We start from the raw sequence: 22,403 nt of genomic DNA on the forward strand, positions 1-22,403 counted from the left end.
GCAGAATTCCGAGGTTCTGGCAGCTACTAGCGTCGCGCTTCTCTCAGATGAAATGTGTGCATTGAATGGACGCACAAGGTTAGATTCTAGCTGTCGTGCTTGTGTTTGTTCTGTTCGTGTAATGTGTCCATGTAACTAGACTATATAGCTTGTGTGCATGTAGTCAAACAAGCACCCACATGCGTCTCAGTGGTCGTGTTTCATGAGCATGTCGCGCACAGCCATGTTTTCTCCACAAGTGACACGCACACATGCAGTATCAGGTCGTTTGTCTGGAAGTGATATGAAAAAAAAACTCATATTATATGTCATTTTATCAGTGTATTTGACATTAAATGTGCTGCCCTTTTTGTGTGCGCAGGTCCTCCTATGACAGTGCATAGTCAGCACATCCCGCTGTGTATAGATTTGCATTTTGAGCTGACAGTCTATTGCAGCAGGATCTGCAGGATGGTTCATGCAGGTGTTTTCATTTGTGTCCGTAAAGTAGTCGGCGACAGACGTGAACTGGTCGCATGAAAGGAACCGCATTCTTAAACTCCCTGTGACAGAAAGGGGAGGAACATCAGCAGGCGGAATTTGTGTTTTTATCTCGTCCAGGCTCACAGAATCAGTGGCTGCACAGAGGCAGATACAGGAAATAGAAGGGATGTGTATATCACTAATGCCTTGCCATGACAGCCCATCATAACAAGGGCACCAAACAAGATGGCAGCTGGCAGTACAGCTCCTGAACGGCAGCTCGTTGAAACGAAGGATTGAACTGAGATGTATAGCACAAACAGAGGGTGGAAATGTAGTCAGAAATCATGAGGAAAATCGATTTGAACTGTGAGTTTACCTCTTCGAGCAATTCGTTGAAGGATTCATTGAAGGAACTTGAGGGATGGACATGTGAAACTCAGAGTGAGGGTGACTCTGCCCAGATGGAGGGCCTGAGAAGAGTAAATGAGAATGAATGGGAATGAAATACGCTTGAATTTAACTGAAAAAAGATATATATTAAAGACACTAGGAAGATCAAACAATTCTGTTGTCAGGGTTGGACTTAGTTCAGTTCCTTGAAGAGAATGAAGTGGAGAGGACTGTGGAGCAGACTTCAACCATTGTTGCAGGGTGGAGTGAGGGAGGAGGACATTTTAAATATGGAGTCAAGTCTGGAGAACAAGATTTTGACTGTGATGCAATCGATTATTACGATGCAAGAGCAGTTAAATGAATGTGTAAAAGCATCTGTGAATGCTCTTTTCCTTCATTTCCTTAAAACATGAAGAGGGCAACATAAAAACAGGTGAAAATCTGGGAAAGGATAAAAGGGGCAGAAATAAAAGGATGGATTCTTCATTCTGCTCCTCTCTAGTCCCATCATGGACAAGCATCGCGGTGACTGCGAATGTGCGATGTTGTGTTGGAAGAAAACAAATCTTGCCTCTTCTCTTATCACTGAAGGGATGATGCAGCGATCTGAAGAGTGACTGAGTCTCACTCGAGCGTCCATGCAGGCAGTAAAGCCGAGGCCTGTTTGCAAGGGAAGGCTGCAAGCTGTGACTGTCCCTGAAGCAGATTGAAGCTACGCCTCACTGACTTCCTCGCTCCCTGCCCAGACCATGACCACTCTTGAGAGCGGCGCAGAGCTGGCTCGAGGTCAGAGGACATTCATTAACAACGTATACATCAGACAATCCTGCCGTTTAAACTTCTGCAAATAACAGGTTCATTTACTGATGAGTCAGCAAGATGAGCCTGTTGATATGATAGACATTTTGGATCAGCTATTGTTGAACAAGCAGGTTGTAAATGAAAAGCAAACAGCCTATTTTATTCAAAAATACATCTCGAAGCTTTAATCTACAGAGTCACAGTGACAATAAAGGTCAAGATTATTCGTTCATTTTCAAGTTCTCAGTCCCCGACTCCCTCACTGAGATTATTATGGCTCATATTTATGGTCGTATTTAAGCATGATGATAAAAGTGGCAGGAAAAAGCTGAAGACGGCTTGATAAACCGAAACTCAAGAGGTCACTCATGAAATGATTGGAGTGAAACACAAGGCCAATCAATTTGGAAACAGTCTAGATCCCAGTGAAGGGATCTTGGGTGGACGTGAAGGACCCCTGATCTGCCCCCTGATTTTCAGTAGGGTTTCAACATCAACGTGTTTTTTAAAAAATTATTATTATTATTTTGTCTCTTGTAGTGTGATATTTTATTTTTACTTGTAAGGATTCATTGACTTACAGGTTCTTTTTTTGTTTTCATTTGTTACTTAAGTCAGCTATGACCACTTTAAGTCGACATGAGGGTTCATCGAAGCCTTGCCATTTGGTTTGCAGACAGTGTCAGCCATCCTGAGACTTGAGGTTTGAGCCAATGATTCTGGGAACAAAAGTGATAAGTGCAATTCAGAATTCCTGTCTGCTCTCTGAGGCAGAGTGATGTGGTGACGGTCACCGCTGAGGTTGACTGAGTTGCTGCAACTGTAAAGTGTGCATCAATATTCCGACGTGGAGTTGAAGATACTCGGTATGTCATTGGCATTGATCTCAGGAGTGACTGTATCTGAGGGGGCTTTGGATTAGAGATGGAAGAACCAAGGGAAAGAAGAAGACAACCAACAAATGTGGTTAGTGAAGAGACTCGGGTGGATGATAGTGGGAATCAAAGACACTGCTCTAAGCTAGTTCAAGTCATATCTCCGGTCACCGGACGGGGCTTCTGTTCATCCTCCCAACCAAATCTAACTGGCGTTCTGCAAGGTTCTGTATTAGGTCTGTCCATTGCGATGCAGATGACACGTATTTGTATAGCCATAAAAGGTTCTCAAGGAACTGCTGCTGTTGTAGCATGTCTTGATGATGTCACCAGCAGGATGGGCCAGACTCTCCTAGCTTCCCTCATAGCCGCATCGGTCCATCCGTTCTATTTGATTCTTCAGCTTCATTTGATACCCACATTTAAAAGAACAGTCCGACCCTAACCTTAACCAAACCCAGGCTCTGCAGAGGAGCGTGCCTCCACACTCTTGCATTGACGAAACACCATGGCACCTCACTGTATTTGACTGGAGGATTTAGTCAAATAAACAAAGCGCTTCTGTGATCAAAGATGGTGTGTGTCTAACCCTAAATGCAGTTGCCTCACACTGCCATCCTCATGCCGTACTTTGTCACAATGTAACATTTCCATTTAATTGCTACCAAAATGGCTACCAGTGAGGGATCAATATTTTCTTAACCTTTACCTCCCCGCTCCTTCCTCCCTCCCACCTCCTTAATACCGCTGTGCTCTCATCCTCTTTGCGGTACAAGTCAGAGGAGGGACAGAAAATCCCCCCCAAATTCTCCGTTTCCACAGCAACAGCAGTCAGATGACCTTGTCGCTGAGTGATTCTGCTGAGTCAGAAATCGAAGGATGGCCTGGGAGGGATGTAGTGGAAAGAAAGACAAGGGGATGAAAGAAAGATAATAAGGCTGAATGAATTTGAGCATAAAGGGGATTATTTTGGTTTTTGATTCATCACTGCACACACAGTTCAGAGGGGACGCGTCGCGCCAGTGTGTGTCATAGAGCGATCGGAACCTTCTGAAGTGTGACGTGCCACTGGACTCCGTGAGTCAGGGCTGCAGATGGGCGCTGAATGTCATGTCACCGGCCACCAGGGAGGGATTTAGGAAAATATGCACCGCATGACTCAGAATAGAGTGGGGAGGTTAAGGGGCTCTATAAATACTGTACGTCCAGACAACAGGACGTCTCTTTGCATCCGAAAAAGGGAAGTAGCAGATATTTTTGGGTAAAAATACATGGTGAAAATACAACTGAAGGTCTGCGACTTTACAATTTTTGTGATGAAACTCGTGAGCTGCTCGACTTACAGCTGGCTCGTCCAGTTCCCAGTGAAGGCTGCTGAGTTCAAACTATAGAGTGGAACCAGCCATCGTCAGTACAGTTCATACAGGCAGGTTGTGGACTTAACTGTCATGTTCCCAGAAGAGTTTTAGTCAAGTTAACACAGTATTTTTCATCTCACACCTTGTTTCCTGTTTGATTTGCTTCAGTTTCTATTTATAATTTATCGCTTAAACTTCATCTTTACTTAAGTAGTGCGTTTGTTTGAAGTAAAACAAAATTATGTTTGTGGGATTATAAAAACTAAACAATAGTTATGTCTATTGGAAGATATAATAATGAATCGAAAATGTTATTTTTATAAATCACAGGTGTTGAAGTTCGAAATAATGAATTTATTATTATTATTATTATTATTATTATTATTATTAGTAGTAGTAGTAGTAGTAGTAGTAGTCGTCACAACAACAGCAACAATTATTATTATTATTATTATTATTATTATTATTGTACAAAAACTAATTACGCTCGAGTGAGACTCAGTCACTCTTCAGATCGCTGCATCATCCCTTCAGTGATAAGAGAAGAGGCAAGATTTGTTTTCTTCCAACCCAGCATCGCACATTCACAGTCACCGCGATGCTTGTCCATGATGGGACTAGAGAGGAGCAGAATGAAGAATCCATCTTTTTATTTCTGCCCCTTTTATCCTTTCCCAAACACAGATTTTCACCTATTTTTATGTTGACCTCTTCATAATATACACCACTGGTTACATTACAAACCGACCCATGTACGTGGCTAGAATGGTTGAATCTGAATTTCAATCTAATGCTTTAAAACTAAATTTAAAACTGGTTTGGTTAATAGTTCTTTGGGATTCTTTAGAAATCTTGACATAGGTTCTGCTGCACTTGTACCTGTGCAATCTTGGTATCTTTAGTCATTTATTTTTAACCGTCATGTAATGGAAAAAACGGTTAAATTTAACCCTCATGGTATTCCAAGTGTAATCCCGGTACCTAGGTCGAGGTGTGAGGTAAACCCTGGACAGGTCACAGGTCCATCCCAGGACACGTGTCGACCAACACTGAGTGGAAACAGGAGGCAACTCAGAGGCGTGAATTATCCAGTGATCACTTTTGGAGTGAAACGCTTCCCTGGTGTGAAACAGAAAGAAGCATTTAATGGGCAGCTACAGTTTAAATATAGAACGCAATGAATGAGCGATAACAGTAACTTTAGCCGACCAAGTGGATTCTCTATTAGGGCAGTGTGTGCATGCCACTGTATAAAGGTGTTCCCTGCTAATCTTGTTTTATAATCTGCCTTCCACTCACAGAGTCCAGAACGGAACGCAGGAGGTAAAAAAAGAATAAGACGTGAGAAGGAAGGGCCCAGGATCACAGATGATGGTAAGACTGACGGATGGATGGCAGAAGTGATGCGTGGAGAGAGAGGACGGTGGAGTGGATGATGTAGAGGAGGGCTGAGGGGGGTTGGGGGGGCGCTTGTGGAAAATTCCTCTGGGGCCTTTGAGTGACAGAAGGACTTGTCAATGGAGGAGGGAAGGGCGTTATGGAAGCAGAAACGTGATAAGGAGGAGAGTCAGAGCTGAGGAATGCGGACCCATGTGAAATCACATTCAGTGCTATGAGGAGACAAACTTCCTGCCACCCTGAGTCACGAGGTGATACACCCTAAACACCTGCTGTAGAATGTGGTGTGTTTTTTCTCCTCCTATTGAGAATGTAATGAGGAACCTAGCACCAGTAAAGTAGAAAATGGGAAATGAGCTGATAAAACTCTTGTTATTAGGAGGGGAAAAAGGAAATGAAAATAAAAAATTGAAGCAAGTAGAAAAAGTGAGTAGGAAAGTGAGTGAGAAATAAAACACTATTTAATGACAGAGAAGTTCAATGAGAGGAAACGCAAGTAACTTAGGATGCCTTTACAAACATACTTGGAAATGTGAAAATTTAGTGATACAAAATGATACACTCCACAAATGTGTTTTTTATTGTTTGCAAAAAGAATAATATTTTATCTTTTTTAAGTCAACTTGATAGAGCTGCAGCAATTTTCTGGTTGCTTTAGCTGCGTCATGCTAGCAAGCTGCTGCCACCTGCTGTCCTATTGAGCTGATGGCGAGCAATGATATTTTAAATGAAATAAAAAAAGGCAATTATACAAGGCTCCTAAAAAACCATTTGTTTAAATGAATGACTTGGACTTGGAAAGATTATGAAAACTGATGTTTCATTTTAGAACTCAAGTGAACACATCTTTCATCCATCCCTCCTTCCATGTGTACGTCTGGTACTGACTCTCCGTCTGCCTCGGACTCACTGACCCCCATCCCTCGCCCCCTCCCGATCCTCTCAGCATCACCGCCACTGCAGCAAAACGCCGCTCCATTATCACCTCCTGACTCTTCATCTCACCACTCCAACTCAGACGAGCTGCAACATTCACACCCCAGACTCAAAGTTCAAATCTTTAATATTTCTGACTCATCACAAGGGTGTGGAAAACACTGTGGCAATGGAACAAAATGGTGGTTTTACATTTTCAAGGAAGCACATTCTTCAGTTAGTTCAGGTGATTTCATTTGAGCAGGTGGTGGCATTGTGCGCTACTCTGAGTGAGGAATGTCTTGTGATCCCTCGGGAGGACAGTGGAAGTGAATCCTTAACAGACTGTCGCCACTGAAACAGGAAGACAGCGATTAGTCTGACATTTTATTTCCGTTTCAGAACTCAGGTATCGACAGAGGAAAATGTCAGACCAGGATCCTGCTTCTTTAGAGGGAGAAATGAGCGACATTTCCACCAAAAAAACAGGCTGTACGTCTTGCTAAAAGTGCAAACACGACGGAATGCGAAGCTTGAAGTGACATTTAAGGCATTATTATGCAATCCGAACAAAACCCATTAGAACAGGGGTCCTGGGTTCAAGGCTCTCCGCGTGCATGCATGAGTGAAGAGAAGGAAAGACTATAAGTGCTCTGGACAAAACTGCTTTGTAGCTGCACTCCATTTACCGTTTTGTTCCGTCTGGGCAGATTCTGGCTGCATGCTAAGCTAACTGGAGGCTAGCACTCCATTCAAAGAATCAGTAAAAGATTCATGTGCCGGTTGAGTTTTCAACTTTGGAATGATTCTTTTCGTGGGTGTTGTTCTTCAAGCAAAGAGGCAAAGATTCTTCTATTTTAACCCTAAATTGTAACTGTATTTCTATTATATAACTCTGTGCTGGCAAACCTTTAAGTTAACTCATAAAAAAAGGCTTGGAAATGCAGTTATAACAATAACATAACAATAACATAACATAACAATAATAACAATAATAGTAACATAACAATAATACTACTACTACTACTACTACTACTAATAATAATAATAATAATAATAATAATAATAACCGGCTCAAAAAATTAATGCACAAAAGCAGCTACCTGCTTAAAAAAACTGAAAAAAAAAATATATATAATTTCAATTGATATTGTAATACTGTATAAAATAATGTACTATATACTACTAAAATATACTGTAAAATATACTATGTACATGTAGTATATTTTACATCTGAAACTACAGTCAGAGTAAATATTTCCAACTCATCTCCAGGAAGTTGGTTTCTATTTGTGTTGTGTTGCCTTGGAAAAATGAGATGCCAAACTGTGTATCACTATTACAGTGTCAGCAGTATGAGTAAACAAAGATACTTGAAACAGTGGTTTTTGCCATGAGATATGTGTCTTTTGTAACTACCCATTCAAATGCCTTTCGGTCTGTACTCAGTGTAACTTTGGTTTCAGGGATAAACAAACAGAAGACTAGAAATATGCTGCAGTTTTGCATGATGGATGAACTGTATTGCAAAGAGGAAGTGATACAGCAGAAGTTGATTCACCTCACAGATGCATGAGCAACTGACTGTTATTCAGTAATGTTCATTTATGACTTTAAAACATGAATTAACAGTGTGATTAACAGTAGGAGAAGAATTGCTGCTTTTAAAAAATGATGTTGTTCATGTCAGTTTCCAAGAGACTTTGAAGGAATGCACTGGAAAACTGACTGATGACATACGTCAGTGTTAGAAACAGCGCAGAGCACTTGAGAGCTTCTTGAATAGATGAGATTAGTGAGGACTTACAAGCGAAACACAAGATAAACAGCTCTTGTTTGGGGTGAATGATCTGTTGAATCGTTTTTTATATACACAGAAGTGAGGTTTGAAAGTTGGGACAAATGCCCTGAAGATCTGGAAAAACAAATCTTCCTTTCAGAACCAAGCGCCAAATCAAACGTGAAGGACGTTTGGAGAGGTTGCTGAAGTCGTTCCAGGAGATAATTATGAGTCTTAATGAAATCATTCCTGAAGTGCGAATCAAAGCGCAGTCACGCATGTTTGATGCTCGACGCTCCGTTTGCTTTGTAACTGACGACTGATGAGGAGGAAATGGCTTTCAGCAGATCAGCTGCTCCTCCAAAGGGGCTGTGTGCTGCTTACATGGCCGGGCCTCAGACGTGATGTTGGCTCCGATGTCTTGCTGCGTCTCCAGTGCTTTTCGGGTTTGCTCGACTGTTTGTGTGTCACATGGCGGGGCGGGTTCCTCTCCTGGAGGTTGTGACTCAGAACGTGAGGGATTTCTTGTCGCTCTTTAGTCCAGACCCAAGTCGGCCTGTGTCTCGCTGAAAGCAGATTTAGGAATGAAGGCAACGATGACATGTGCTCAGCAGGAGAACTGGCCCTTTAATACGTGCCAGCCAATCACGCAGGGGATGCTGGGAGCAGGCCGTCCTTGGGAACGACCTTGCAGGGGGGCCTTGGGATGGAGCACACACAGGATGAAGAAGAGCAGAGGAGGCGGGAGGACGAGGCAGAGAGGAGGCACATGATATAACATTTAAAGGGGCTTATAAAGTCTCTTGGCTGGGCGCTGACCTTCCAGGTCGCGGTCAGACATTTGACATTTGCTTTGCTCAGATCAGAATGAGGCGTTAATGAGGGGCGCTGGTGGAAAATAGCAAAATGAAAGATGCTTCTCATCAAAGAAATACCTGCAGCGCTGTTTAAAATGACTATAAATAGGAGCTTTTGATTAAAAAGCATCGACGCGCAGCGCTCATTCATCTCAGTGTGAAATAAAGGATTTAAATGGGGCAGTTGGATTTGGAATATTTGACGTAATAATGAAGTGTTTCCAAGTAAAGGCACCTAGTACTGTTTGTCTTGATGCTTTCAATTTCAATGAACAGTCAGTTTTTGCATCGTAATATTTACGGATGGAAAAACAAAGAAGCACTAATGTGATGAGAAATTTTCTTAGTTAAAAATAAATGAAACATGAAAGAGTTTTTAATGAAAAAGGAATATACTTTGAATAAACTAAAAAAAGGCAAAGCTTTGTGCTAAAATTGGCTTTTTAATTTAACAACAGAGGATTTTGAAATTAGTTGTAGCACTTGTAAAAACAAATACAAGGTGGAGAGGAAGGCCAAAGAGGAGATTTATGGATGTGGTGAAGGAGGACATGAGGTTTGTAGGTTTGAGAGAAGAGGAAGCAGAGGACAGGGAGAGATGGAGGAGGATGATCTGCTGTGGCCACCCCTGAAGGGAGAAGCCGAAAGAGAAAGAAGAAGAACAAATACATGGTTGTTCATAAGTAGCTTCTAAATATCTGTGGTCAAACAATCTAAATGTGAAGTAAAGATAAAATATTAGGAGGGAAATGCATTTTTCACTTTATGTCTAATAGTGTGAGCAACAAAAAACATTAACAAAAGGCAATAAAATAAAAATAATGACAAAAGGCACCCTGGCTAATATGATTCTTGATGGCTGTGAGGATTTAGAGAAGTGACAGTTGAAAATATAGAAGTTCAACCAATATTTGAAGAAGTCAATTTGAATAACTAAACGATTCAAAAGTGAAGTAGCGCATTGACTACGGTCGTATTGTTTCAATCTCAATTCCTCTGATGGATACAAGCAAAACTAGTGAATGGAAATACACCTTACATGAAGCAGGGTTGAGAGGAACCAGAGCGGTGCACGAGGTGGTCTGCACATTTGGGCTGAGAACATTTGGCTGATGTACTTGAGAAGGACTGAACGGTCTGTCGTGTTGAATAAGTGCTTCAGAGCTGTCAGGGGCGACGTGTGATACTCGTGGGAAAACAGTCGTCCGTGCCCTCGGTGTGCAACAGAAGGGCATGTCAGGAAAGAAAACATCGGAGTGGCCCAAAATATTGCATCACATCTCACTAATCGCACTGAATTAAAATCACAACGCGTCCCAGGGTGATGTGTAATTATCCGTCTGTGATAATAATCCTGAGCCACCGTCCATTTGTTCAGTAAAAAAAAAATATATTTGCGCCAACACAAGTCATGGAGGGGGGTTTAATCCAGTGTGAAGGTCAGTCATTTGTAACTGACCATTCCAGGAACACAAACCTTTGGGTTTAATAGCTCCGGCTGTCGTGAGAGTGCCAACTGTTGCAGTGCAATATGGGCTGTTATCATCATTCGAACCTAAAGACCTCCACTGTAAAATGACTCAGCAAATGTTAGGACACAGTGTTCTTGCTATCAGGCCCCGGCAGTGAAGCGGTTAACACGACAAGCTTCCCTGTTTCCAACGTCACACTGGCACTTGCACGGTCCAAAGCAGATAAAGTTAAGTAGCAACTTCAAATTTCCAGTGCTCCGGCTGCTGGATGTCACCACCCTTGGATTAAAAATGGTGTCTGAAAAACAAAATCATGGGCAAACAGATGGGAGGACGAAGGAGGTGGGTAGTTAGAGGCAGACAGAGCGCAGACAGATGAGTGGGAGATAGATAGCCCAGGACACTAAGAGGATTTAAAGTTCAGTAGCAGAGTTCTCACTCACGCCACCTCTCTGTCCGCCGCTCCTTCCTACTGTGACAGACATGCACGTCATCCTGTCCAGATTAATTTGGACGCCCGCCATACTCGCCGTTGCGTAAGATTTCCTTTGAAACGTATGAAAGAGAGGAACAAGAATAGACCTAAGCGGCGCTGATAGTCTAATGTCTAATAATGTAGCACAGAGATGAACAAAGGAAAGTCGTGAGATTGAAATCCTTCTTTAATTTAATAGATGTCAGCACCTTCACCCACACTGGAGACTGACACACACGAAGAGCCACGACACTTTCATGTTGGCCACAGGCTGACAGTAATAAAGGTGTTATTGCCTTAGTCAGGTGCAGTGTTGTGTTCTGATGAGCAATGGTGAAATTCTAGTCGTCTCAAGGAAAAATGAGTGTGTTTGAGTGGGTGTGTCTGTTCTGAAGGAGCTCCCTGCTAACCATCCTGTCACCACACTGGAGGCTCTGACAAGTCAAAGATAGATGCTCAGCAGATGGATGATATTATATGGTATTTATTCATCCATCAAAAGCATTCAATGGATGGATGGGTGTGTTGGGGGGATTGATCAATAGATTGATGGACTGACGAATGGATGGATAGACGGATGGGTGAGTGGGTGGACAGGTGGCTGGATGGATGGATGGATGATGGATGGATGGACAATAGGTGGTTGGGTTTATTGGATGGACAGTGGCTGGGTTCAGTGGGTGGTTTGGATAGATGGATGGATGAATAGATGGATGGGTCTGTGTGTGCACAGGTGGCTGGATGGATGGGTAGGTGGATGATGGGGTTGGAGGATGATGGATGGATGGGTGGGTGTGTGGGTTTCAGTGGGTGAATGGGTGGTTTGGATGGATTGGTGAGTGGGTTGGATGCATTGATGGATGGATAATGGAAGGATGGGTGGGTGACTGGGTTGGATGGATGGATGGATGGATCTGGACTTCTGGAATTTCATTCCCAAATGCTTGAGTCCAGTTTCTTCATTCCAACCCTCTTAGCACAGTGACGTGAAGGTCTGTGAACCTTCTGGCTTCTCCAGACAGGCACAACTTACGCAGCACAAACATTCATGTCACAAATATTATACGACTAGAAACAAGCTCATTTCTTGCACCTGCTGTTAAGATTGTTATTCTCTAGACATCAAGTTTAACCCTCCACACTGTATGAAGCCCATGCTCATATCCAGCACACTGAGTTAGAACAGCCTCACCTCCCATCGAGTCTGCAATGAGAATATGGGTCTGGATAGTTTGGGGAACTCATGTTGCTGCTACATAAGTTACTGCCGTATCTTGAGTTGGTTCTGTTTATTTCAGCGTGGCGACCGATGAATCCCTAATGATGCATAGTCTTGCAGAATGCCAAGTAAGGTGTACCAGGGCTGTGGAGTCAGCAGTCTGCAGATGTGACGCCATGTGTGGCCTCATTCTGCTACAGATGATGAAGTGAGGGCAGGCCGCTGCCTTCGCTCCAGAGAGAGTGTGGGTGTGTGTGTGAGGCACCAGGACGGCACCAGATTGTGTGTTCGTGCTGATTTCCTGTGTGGATTCGCAGATACGTGCGTGCACCAAGTGGCTGCCTGCAGTGTGTGTTTGACTGGAGGCCTGCAACTGTTGTGCTGAATGAGTCAGTGTGATGAAGCGCCAACTTAGCGCCGTGCTAACCATAGTGCTGTATGAATTATGGCTCCGCCCCTCTGCCCACATCCTCCCATTCTCACTCCGCCAACTGCCGCACGTTTGGACCTGCAGCTCTCCTCACGATCTCAGAAGATTAATAGGCGCTATAAAAACACCCATTTGGTTTCGTCTCACAGTTTGACTTCCTTACGTGGGAAAATGAATCTCGGAAGACTTCCGCCTTCATTTTTTTTCTGCTTCAGTTATAAGAGTGCGCTTTTACCAATGGGTGAATCCATGTGTCAATGAACAACTTAAGAAGGCTATTTTGTTAAGTTGCTGGATATATTGCTCGGTTATGAGACAAGGAAAAGCTTCCTCAGACTTTCATAGGTAATGAAGACAGGAAGTTGTCCTGGAAACATGAATCGCTCTTCCATTGATCCAGATGTGTCCTCTAGTCTGGAACTACGGCACTTTCAGGCGTCATTATCATTCAGATTTCAAAGATTTCTTCATGATAAAGTGCATTTATTTTTGTCTTTTCTCCACTTGCTTCTGACTACATTGACAAAAACAAGGTCGGGGACATGGCTGGAATGAGGTCTTCATATTTAAATGGAAAAAACACCCCCTAGTTTCTGAACATTTCAAGTCACAAATAGACAGTGTGAAGTCGCACTTTGGGGTCAAATGACACAAGTGATTTCAAATGGCATGCAAGCGCTTTTAATACATGTCATCGACTTCAAGTTTCATTCCAAACTAAGTTCGAAGTATAAGTCAGACAAGAGCACCTCCTCTGTGTGTTGATGTCATGTTTGTTTTTTCTTTGTTTTTCCCAGAAATCAGTGATTATAAATGTCTGGAAACTGTGAATGAAGCTGGGAGGGAATCGCTCCAAAAGCAGGTGCTTCGATGGGAAAGACCACAGAGACGCTTCATGCTCACGTTAGCCTCTGAAAACAGAAAAATGAGGCACATTTCCCTGTTCACTCCTTTGCGTGATGATGTTTGATATACAAACTGTGACATGTTAGGAACTAAAGACAAGCAGATTAAAGGGATTCCACCTTCCTTTCTTCAGAATGGTGACCAGTCAGAAGAAGCAGGTCTCCTCACCTCTAACATTGGTCAGAACCAGTTTATTTCATCCCTCTACGATTCAACTTCCAGATAAAACTATTGTCCAGCTGCCCTGATATGATACTACATTCAACCCAGAGACCGATATGTGCCCATATGAGAACCATGGCCTCAGATCAAGGCTGCAAAAAGTGTCTATGCAATGCTTCTTCATTCCTCATAACATAACATATGGACGTTGGAAATAAGAGAGAGGAGCACAAACAACCGTCAACATTGTGTAGGATACAGCTGTGCTGCATCATTTGTAAGTGACAGTTTCACTGTTTGGTTTGGTGGCAGCACTCACAGTCTGGACAACAGCAAGTGTCACCGACACGACAGGAGATGACACTGAGTGAGATGATATGAGCTGGGGGACGTTGGCAGTCGTAGTGGTCAGTCAGGACTCTTGGGATTGGTCAGGTCGCCGTGACAACCGCAAACACTCTTCCTCCCTGTTTCAAAAGAGTGCTGACTCATGAATTCATCCCAGCAGGAGTAACAGGCCTCATCCTTAGTTCCACTGAGGGACTTCATGTGCTTTCTGTTGGAATATAAAAGGTCAAGTTTGATAACTAAAATCTAGACATCAAAGGTCTGGCTCTGCTCAAATGGACAGTGGAATTTTGAAAATCGAGGCGCAGTCGTCTGGGGGTTTGCTGGCTGGAGTGTCTGACAGATGACGGTCAGGTCTGTGTGTGACCTTCAGCTGCACCTAGTAGTGGACACATTCTTCACTGGAGGGGATTTTTTTTCTGGTGAAGTAGGGATGGGTGATAACTTACCGTACACGATATACCTCCAAACACAATCTCCACATGACAATTCTGCATCCCACGACTCTGTGTCTCTGGATCCGTGTTTATTTTATTAAATGGAGTGGTCCTCATAAGTTCTCTGACGCGGTCATCTGCCTTGGTGCACATCAACACATGCAACACATGTCCTGGTGCGCTGGCGCCTCGGCAAAACACCCTGGTGAAAATAGTTGGATATTATCCGGTATTGGTGGCGGCGTTCTCTTCCGCGTCCCCATTCAGGTTCACTGATCACGGACACACTCTCTCAGGCAGCGGCAATGGTACGACCCAGCATCAGTTAGGGACCATCAACAAATTCTAAAGCGTTCAAAGTATTAGTGAAATCTTCAATAAGGCAAAGAAAAACAACCACTTTAGGAGAGTGAATTGTGAAAAGGACTGACAGTTTGTATAATGATTTTGAGAAAATAGAAAATGACTAAGTGATCATTTATTCACATGATTTCGAATATTTCTTCAATAACATCGAGGAAATGTGTCCATAGGTAAAGTCAACTGTTAACAGACATGAGACACAGCAGACAGACGGCACAATTTAACCCCTAAATAAAGCTTGCAGAACAGTCTGTCAGACACGAGCGGCTTCTACCAGAGACGTGAAACATTGAATTTCTCATCTCTACACTTAGTTAACTATTATATTTAAACATAGACAAATAATGATGTTGGAGACAAACTCCACGAAAACGGCTTCAAGAGAGACTGTAGTGTGTCCAACACATGGAATAGAATGAAAATGTATTTATCGTGATAACTTTTTTAGTCCATATCGCCCTTCCCTAGGATGAAGTGGAGGGAAGAGTAGGGGGTTCTCTCGCGCATCGCCGACCTCTTTGAAGGAAGTGGACCGCGGTCGTGTCTTTATAAAAGGAGGCGCCCGATTCAGTTGAGGCACCTTTATTAAAGGTTCTATATCTCACACTCACAGGAGCGTATATTTAAAAACAATCTTATAGCGTACTGAACTCAACAGCTGCTGTTCCCTCGCTCCCTGCTGCAGCACACATTCATCACCTCGGTGCTCCGCAGCAGCGCCGACTTGGTGCTGGTGCAGCGACACTGACAAGGCCAAGCGTCCACAGCCCCACTTTCCTCACCTGACTATCCTGTCGTTCATTACAAACACGCCGCCATCGAGCGTGGTTGACTCATTTCACAGGCTTGTTACATAACGCCCAGAATCTCATTTCTCATTCTAACTTGCAAAACTCCGCATCTTGACGGACGCCGTCGCCCGGATTACTAAGCTGCACTTGAAGCAGCTCGACTTGTAGCTTTGCACTCCCTTCACTGGTATGTCACCCCATCTCTGCAAGCTTCACTTCCTCCCACCCTGCCTCTTCACCTCTCCCACTCGTGCTGACTCCACTCTTCCTCCTCTATCTTCTCCTCATCCTCCCTCGCGAGCGGACCCGCGGAGAAGCTAATTTTAGCACCAGCACGTCAGTAGCTGGCGACTTCCATCGTCCGGGGTGTATTTTTATATACAGTACGGCGTGTCTGTCTGTCCTTGTGTGCATGTGCACACATGTGTGGTGAGTAACACGATGGGGGGGTGTAGTGGTCGCAAGGTAGTCTCCAGGGTCATCTGACGACTGGGCTTGATCCTGAAGGCTGATTGGCTGATTCCCTCTGAGCTATCCCATGATGCTTAGAGGAACGCAAGCTCCCAAGGTTATCCATGCCAGCACACAGTGGGGTGGGGGGGGGGGCTGCAGCGCGACTGCACACACATGCACACATGAGTGAAGCTTATCCTTGGCCGGGCCCGGGGGATTGTCACATCTCCATTTTAACTGCAGCAGACGCGCTCCGCCGCTAACACAGGGGTCAGTTACATCCGCAGCGGAGCAAGGTGAGAGATGGACAGTGACGCAACCAGGGAGACATTCCTGCCAAAGCAAAGTTGCTCTAGTGAGGGCAAAGGTTAACAGCAAGGACGTAACACCCCTCCCCCCCCCGACCCTGAAACTGAGTGCTCTATTGTCAAGTAATAATACTGTAATAACAAACTCACATCTTATTCATGTGTTATTGTTGTTGGAATATTGTATATAATATGTCAACAAGCTGATATATATAAACTGAAATAAAAAGTCGCCACAAGGCCTGATTCTGGATCAGCTCCATTTTGGATGTGCTCAGGAAAAACTCAAAAAGATCAGACACTACCTTCAAAAGGATGAGTAGATAAAGAGTTTGGCTCCCAGCAAAACACGTGGAGCAGAGCCAGTAGGACCAGCGAAAGGTTTGGGATCAGACAGAATATGAGGCGCCAAAATATAAAGTATACTTTATACCGCATAATGTCGTAACAGAACACATTTCTTATTCCTGCATTTTTAGGCTAAATTGGCATCCCTCCATTTTTGTTTGGTGGTGAAATGCTCTGCACTGCCGCCATGTTTTTGCTCCCAGAAGCGCCATGCATGCACTCCATCCCATCGCCAGTGAAACTGGTACCTGATTTTCAGATTACAAGTAACATCTGACTTACGACCTGCTCGACCTACGTCCACCCGTACTTATGACCACCGCCAGCAGATTTTGTTTTTATTCAATGTCTGGCACCGCTGCACGTAGCAGCCCGGCATCATCACGTACCACAGTTACGGCAGCACAGTATCCCAGCATCTCACTCTCACACAGTGATCTACCACTACTGTAGTAACTATAACCCTCGCGTCGCGGCATTCCACCTACATCCAACCTGACTTCCGGTTGGTCGAAACCGATCCTGGTCGTAAGTTGGATGTTACTTGTATTACACCGAAAAGCTGTTGTTGATATTCCCGAGTCCGACCAACAGTTGGTGATATGGAGGTGGCGCTGGGCTACAGGTGCTGCAGATGACCCCCGATGCACCAGGGCCTGGTGTGTCCAGCTGTGTAGCTACGGCTAACGTATTAGCCTGATGATGAGGCCCGGGGAGGGCAGCGGTCCCAGGGTCAGTCAGGATTAAGTCCTACCACATTCTGAGGAGCCGCGGCGCAGGTCAGAGGCTAAACTCAATCTAATGACAGCAGCGGCGGGTGGGTGGGTTTTAATTAGGGCGACGTGATTAACTCCTGATATCGTTGATGGAGGAGAAGAAGGTGCATGTGGGAGATTACGCGGGAATGTGGCTAATGCTCCAGCGGTGATCAAATTGAAAGCAACATCTGGGCGCGGTCTGGTGCTCGCGCACTCTCCGACATGCACACTTCATTACGCTGAGTAGCTCTGACCCAGCGATGAGTCATGTTCATCAGACAACGCTGCACACAGCAACACGCCTCCCTAAAGCAGGAGAGAAGGAGCACCTGGGGGGCTCCTCAGGCACCGCTCGCGCCAGGCTAGGGCCTCTGTGTGTGGACCACATGGCACAAGTGCTGGCGTGCAGCGGGTGGGAGGGAATGGAAACCAGGACAGATGAGGAGGAAGCACTTCGCCTGTTGTGCTGCTACTTCAGATGAATGTGTTTGTTTTGTTTTTATTGAAGTTACGTTTAGCGTATATCCATCGTTCTATCAATGTTCTAACATTGAAGGGATATTTTAGGACAACAAAATAAAATCAGTATCTCAGTATTTCCAGAGTGACAAAGGTGAAAACCTGCAGCGTCATTTCCACAGTCTTCTGAGTTCAGCGTGTTTGTTTTGTGACCGTAGTCACCAAGACCCCAGGCTTCGCTGCTGCTCATGTTTGACATTGGTCTGCGCTGATGAACCGCCTTCCTCTGTCCAGGTGGTGAACCTGCTCCACAGACAAACTGCCTCCACATCTGTGCACTACACATCGCCGCCTCCATCTGGCTCCGCCAGCTGATTGGAGCGGAGCAGACACGCCCCCTGTTTGACAGGACGCCTTGCAAGGTTGAAGACTCTTCAGAAAGAAAGATGACCTCATGCAGTCCTGACCGTAAATAAAGGTGGTCTCACCAGTAATATTTCAAATCACAAAACACATTTTGTATCAATACATTGCTGAGTCAGCTTTTTTCTGCTTACATGTAGATGAATATCTGCCGCATATTGGGTGGCAGTCCCGAGGAAAATGAGGACTGAATTTTTTAAAATTCAATTTTTCTTCTTTTTAAACGTATAAAGGTTGTCGAAAAAGTCTGTATTAACATTAGCGCAATATTAGATGTTCTTTATCCAAAAATGAATTCAATTAAATGCAAATTTAATAGCAAAAATCAAACTCTTTTTAAAGGAAATATTTTACAAATGTGCATCAATAACATTTAAATATGATGAGAAACTTTGAGGATGAATCATCAGACAACATTCTAGAATATATTTTGAGTGTGAAAGCTGATACATACTGTCGGCTTTTTGTGACGGTGGAACATGACTGATGTCCATTCAGCGTGATTTTTTCAATCGTTGCAAGACACCACCTGGAACTGGATGAGCTGAGATAAAGACCCACTTTAACCAAAAATGTTTCGGATCGAAGAATATGAATTGTTTTTTGAGATGTCACAGAACTGTTTTCAAGAGAAACTGACCACACAGAGTCCCTGAAGTGACATGAACCGCTTCAGATTTGTCTACTGAATAAGCAACAATTCATCCCGCGTTACGGTCAGTGCACCAGCAGCCACCAGGAATGAAGGAGCCTGAGGTGAGAAACAGCAATTCCTGGGTCGCTGCTGAAGACCTGGTCAACCTGGACATTAAACACTCTAATACACAACCATTGTTTGTCTGCATCAGGAGAGTCCAGCTCCAGGTGACAGTGGCAGAGCCTGAAACAGGAAGTGAGAGTTGTTACAGAGCACAGCGGAATGAAGCTTCTCAGTGGTGTTTCCTTATAGGCACGACTGACTCCAGAGTTCAGATAAAGAGTTATTTTTGTCCCAGCGTGGCCTTGCCAACCAGATAATTAGGCCTCTTAACATGTATATAATATGTCAACAAGCTGATATATATAAACTGAAATAAAAAGTCGCCACAAGGCCTGATTCTGGATCAGCTCCATTTTGGATGTGCTCAGGAAAAACTCAAAAAGATCAGACACTACCTTCAAAAGGATGAGTAGATAAAGAGTTTGGCTCCCAGCAAAACACGTGGAGCAGAGCCAGTAGGACCAGCGAAAGGTTTGGGATCAGACAGAATATGAGGCGCCAAAATATAAAGTATACTTTATACCGCATAATGTCGTAACAGAACACATTTCTTATTCCTGCATTTTTAGGCTAAATTGGCATCCCTCCATTTTTGTTTGGTGGTGAAATGCTCTGCACTGCCGCCATGTTTTTGCTCCCAGAAGCGCCATGCATGCAACACCTCCTTCTGTCTTTACAGCCACGACACACGTTCAGGCCAAATAATGCAGCACACTGATCCAGACATACCACAGGTCCCAAAATGTACTGCAACAGTTGACGGTTTTAAACAATATGCAGAGGCTTCTCAGTGATGACTGGTTCGAAGAAAGTGCTGAGAAGAAGAGAATGAAGAGGAAAATAGAACAGAACTCACCAGAACAAAGAGGTGGAGGGTCTAGAGGTTGAAGTTCTAAACCAGTTTACTGCAGAACACAATTGTACTGTGTTATTATACAGTATTTGTAATTTATAAATACATTTTCATCTGGCGTTTTAGGTGGAAATGTAGTTTGGCTCATGTTATTTTGTGTCAAGGGAAGACAGTGAGGTACAGAGGGAGGCAGGGAGGTAGCACCACAAGAAGGTCATGAACCAGCTCAAGATAACTCTGGCGTGGAACATGGGACCCCTGTGTCTTCCTTCTCCTGTCAGAGAAGAGGATAATTGGTGCCTCTAATATTGTGTGGAGTGAGAGACACCAGTGCAGGTGTCCTTCATCTCATGCCCAAATGCAGTTGTAGCCACAGTGGGAACATGATATCCGAACTGAAGCAGCATCCACTCAGGGAGAGCAAGTTTCCGAGGCGTCCGGATGAAGACCGTGCTCTGCTCAAAGCTCAACAGCCTATCGATGAAAAGTCACCACCAGGACCTGCACCTGTTGCTCAAGGTCATGTGAAGGTCACCTCGGATGTTTATGGCGCTCAGTCAACCGTGAAGAACAGAAATAACACCACAACTACCGGTGATCCGCTGGATCAGTGGGAGAGGAAGGACTCCTGCCTGCTGCGCAACAGTGGGTCTTCTCGTGCTCTGAACCCTGCTGAGGAGCCGTGGCAGGCAGGAGTCAAACATATCGATCGCTCATTTCGTGGATGAGGCGCTGGGGATCCAGAGCTGCCGCGTTTGTCTGCGACTCTATTTCATCCATCATTAACAACAGCAATAAAAACAGCAACTTTATGAGGGTTGTTTCTCCGCCTGTGTTTTTTACGAGTCTACTTTGCAGGTAGATGATGTTTCCTCCACTAGAGTCCATGTTTTTTTCCCACCACAAGGGCTGGTTCCCTTCTCAGCCCCCCTTTACCACCCCCAGCAAGGCAAACATATCAACATGACATGCTGAGACGTCCTGTGCCATATTTGACCATTTGAGGTCCCCTGAAACCCTCAGCTTCCAGTGGGCTACAAGGAAGGCTGAAGGCTTCTTCTTTGCTGCATCACTCTCACCCTGGTTGCAGAAGCGTCTGTGCGCCACCTTAGACACGCCGCTTCACTGGGTGTCAAGGTTACCTGGTAAATCCCGGCTTACCTACTTCACTGAAAGTCAAGCGAGTCCCTTTCTTGGAGCAACATCTTGACTCTCCAGCCCGGTTCAGTCAATCCCTCCTGCTGCCTCTATTTTTAGCCAGCTTAGCTCATTGGGAGCCGTGAGAGGTTTATTCTGCGCTCCTTCACTCACTCATTATCTGCCTGCCGATTCACAAAGTCTGCTAATCCCATCACGCCGCTGCACAGATACCTGCTTGTTCACACTAGAGACGCCCAGAATTCCTCCCTCTGCCGCTGGTTTCCATGTGAATTTGGGTGCTTTACTTTACAGCCCTGAGCCACGGATCAATGCCGGGAGCCGGCGTCATTATTGATCCTGATTGTTCTTCCGAATTAGCTAAGAAGGAATAAACCATTCCCGCTGACAAGCGGGCGATTTTACACAGTTAATTGAAGTCAACAGAGGTGACCCTGACCAGCGTGTGCAGGGGGTTAGCAGCTATTTTAAGACCCATTAAAAGAAGTGGATCACCTCATCTGAATCTGAGACCATGGTTCTGGTGGGGGAAACCTGAGCCATCTTGCAGGTTGGTCACCTCTTTGGTGGATATCCAACTAGGAGTAGTGACTGTAGCAACATTCTGAAGCGCAAAATTCTAACATCATCCTCGAAAAACCCCGCCTCAACTCAAATTAACAAAGGAAAAGTCTTGAGTCCGGTCTGGATTTCATCGACAGCGAGAGGTGTCAGGCCTGGTTCAGCTGGGACACTGCGAGCTTTTGCTTTAAGGACGTGATCTATACGTGACTCACCGCTGCGGAGCGTGTTCTTCCTTCAGTAGACGCTGCATTTGGTTTATTTTTAAGCAGCTTCTAGGGCGCGATGAATCACCTCGCTCTTAAAATGTTCTTTTGTAACAAGAGTTCTTAGCGTTCGAGGCCAGTAAATGGTGATAAAAAAGGGATTAGAGGGCAATAAAAGACAATTTATTATTATTTTTTATGAGCGCGCCTGTTTTACAGGAGGTGAGCTCTGCCGCGCTCCAGTGGATGAATGGCTGTACTGCAGGAACAGTAGGCACTAAATGACTTTTCAAACGTGTTTCATTGCGATATATAAAATGTTTTCTGTTCATGATGCGATGATAGAATGTAAAGAAAAAGACCTAACATATCGATGACGGTGTGAAATTAAAAGGTAATGCCACAGTGGCACTTGTCTTTTGCAACACTCTGGAATGAAGGAATAAAAGGTTAAATTTAGACTAATAATCAGATTCAGATTTGTTTGTTTTCACTTGCAGAATACTCAAACGTCCAGCCCAGTCCAGGAGCGGGTCCAAACCAAGGAAGCTATCAGACGTCTTTTCATAACTGATCACAACCAATGACATTGTACTGCACATAAACAAATAAAATGTCGAATAATCTAGAGTTCCATCCTAAAATCTCCATGAAGTCACATTCACAAAACA

General features: G+C 44.3%; 1 long non-coding RNA gene across 2 annotated transcripts; it reads left to right on the forward strand.

Annotated features, from left to right (window-relative positions):
• The first annotated feature begins 8 nt into the window (after positions 1-8).
• Positions 9-20,466, forward strand: LOC128768882 (uncharacterized). 2 transcript variants are annotated; one of them, XR_008416296.1, is made up of 4 exons: positions 9-78; positions 1,450-1,644; positions 5,194-5,266; positions 18,066-20,466. It is a non-coding gene; the product is annotated as an uncharacterized LOC128768882 (long non-coding RNA). The 2 variants fall into 2 exon arrangements; XR_008416297.1 differs by lacking the exon at positions 1,450-1,644.
• The last annotated feature ends 1,937 nt before the right edge of the window (positions 20,467-22,403 follow it).

This window comes from Synchiropus splendidus, chromosome 12 (genome assembly GCF_027744825.2).
Source record: "Synchiropus splendidus isolate RoL2022-P1 chromosome 12, RoL_Sspl_1.0, whole genome shotgun sequence".
In the NCBI taxonomy this organism is placed as follows: Eukaryota; Metazoa; Chordata; class Actinopteri; order Syngnathiformes; family Callionymidae; genus Synchiropus; species Synchiropus splendidus.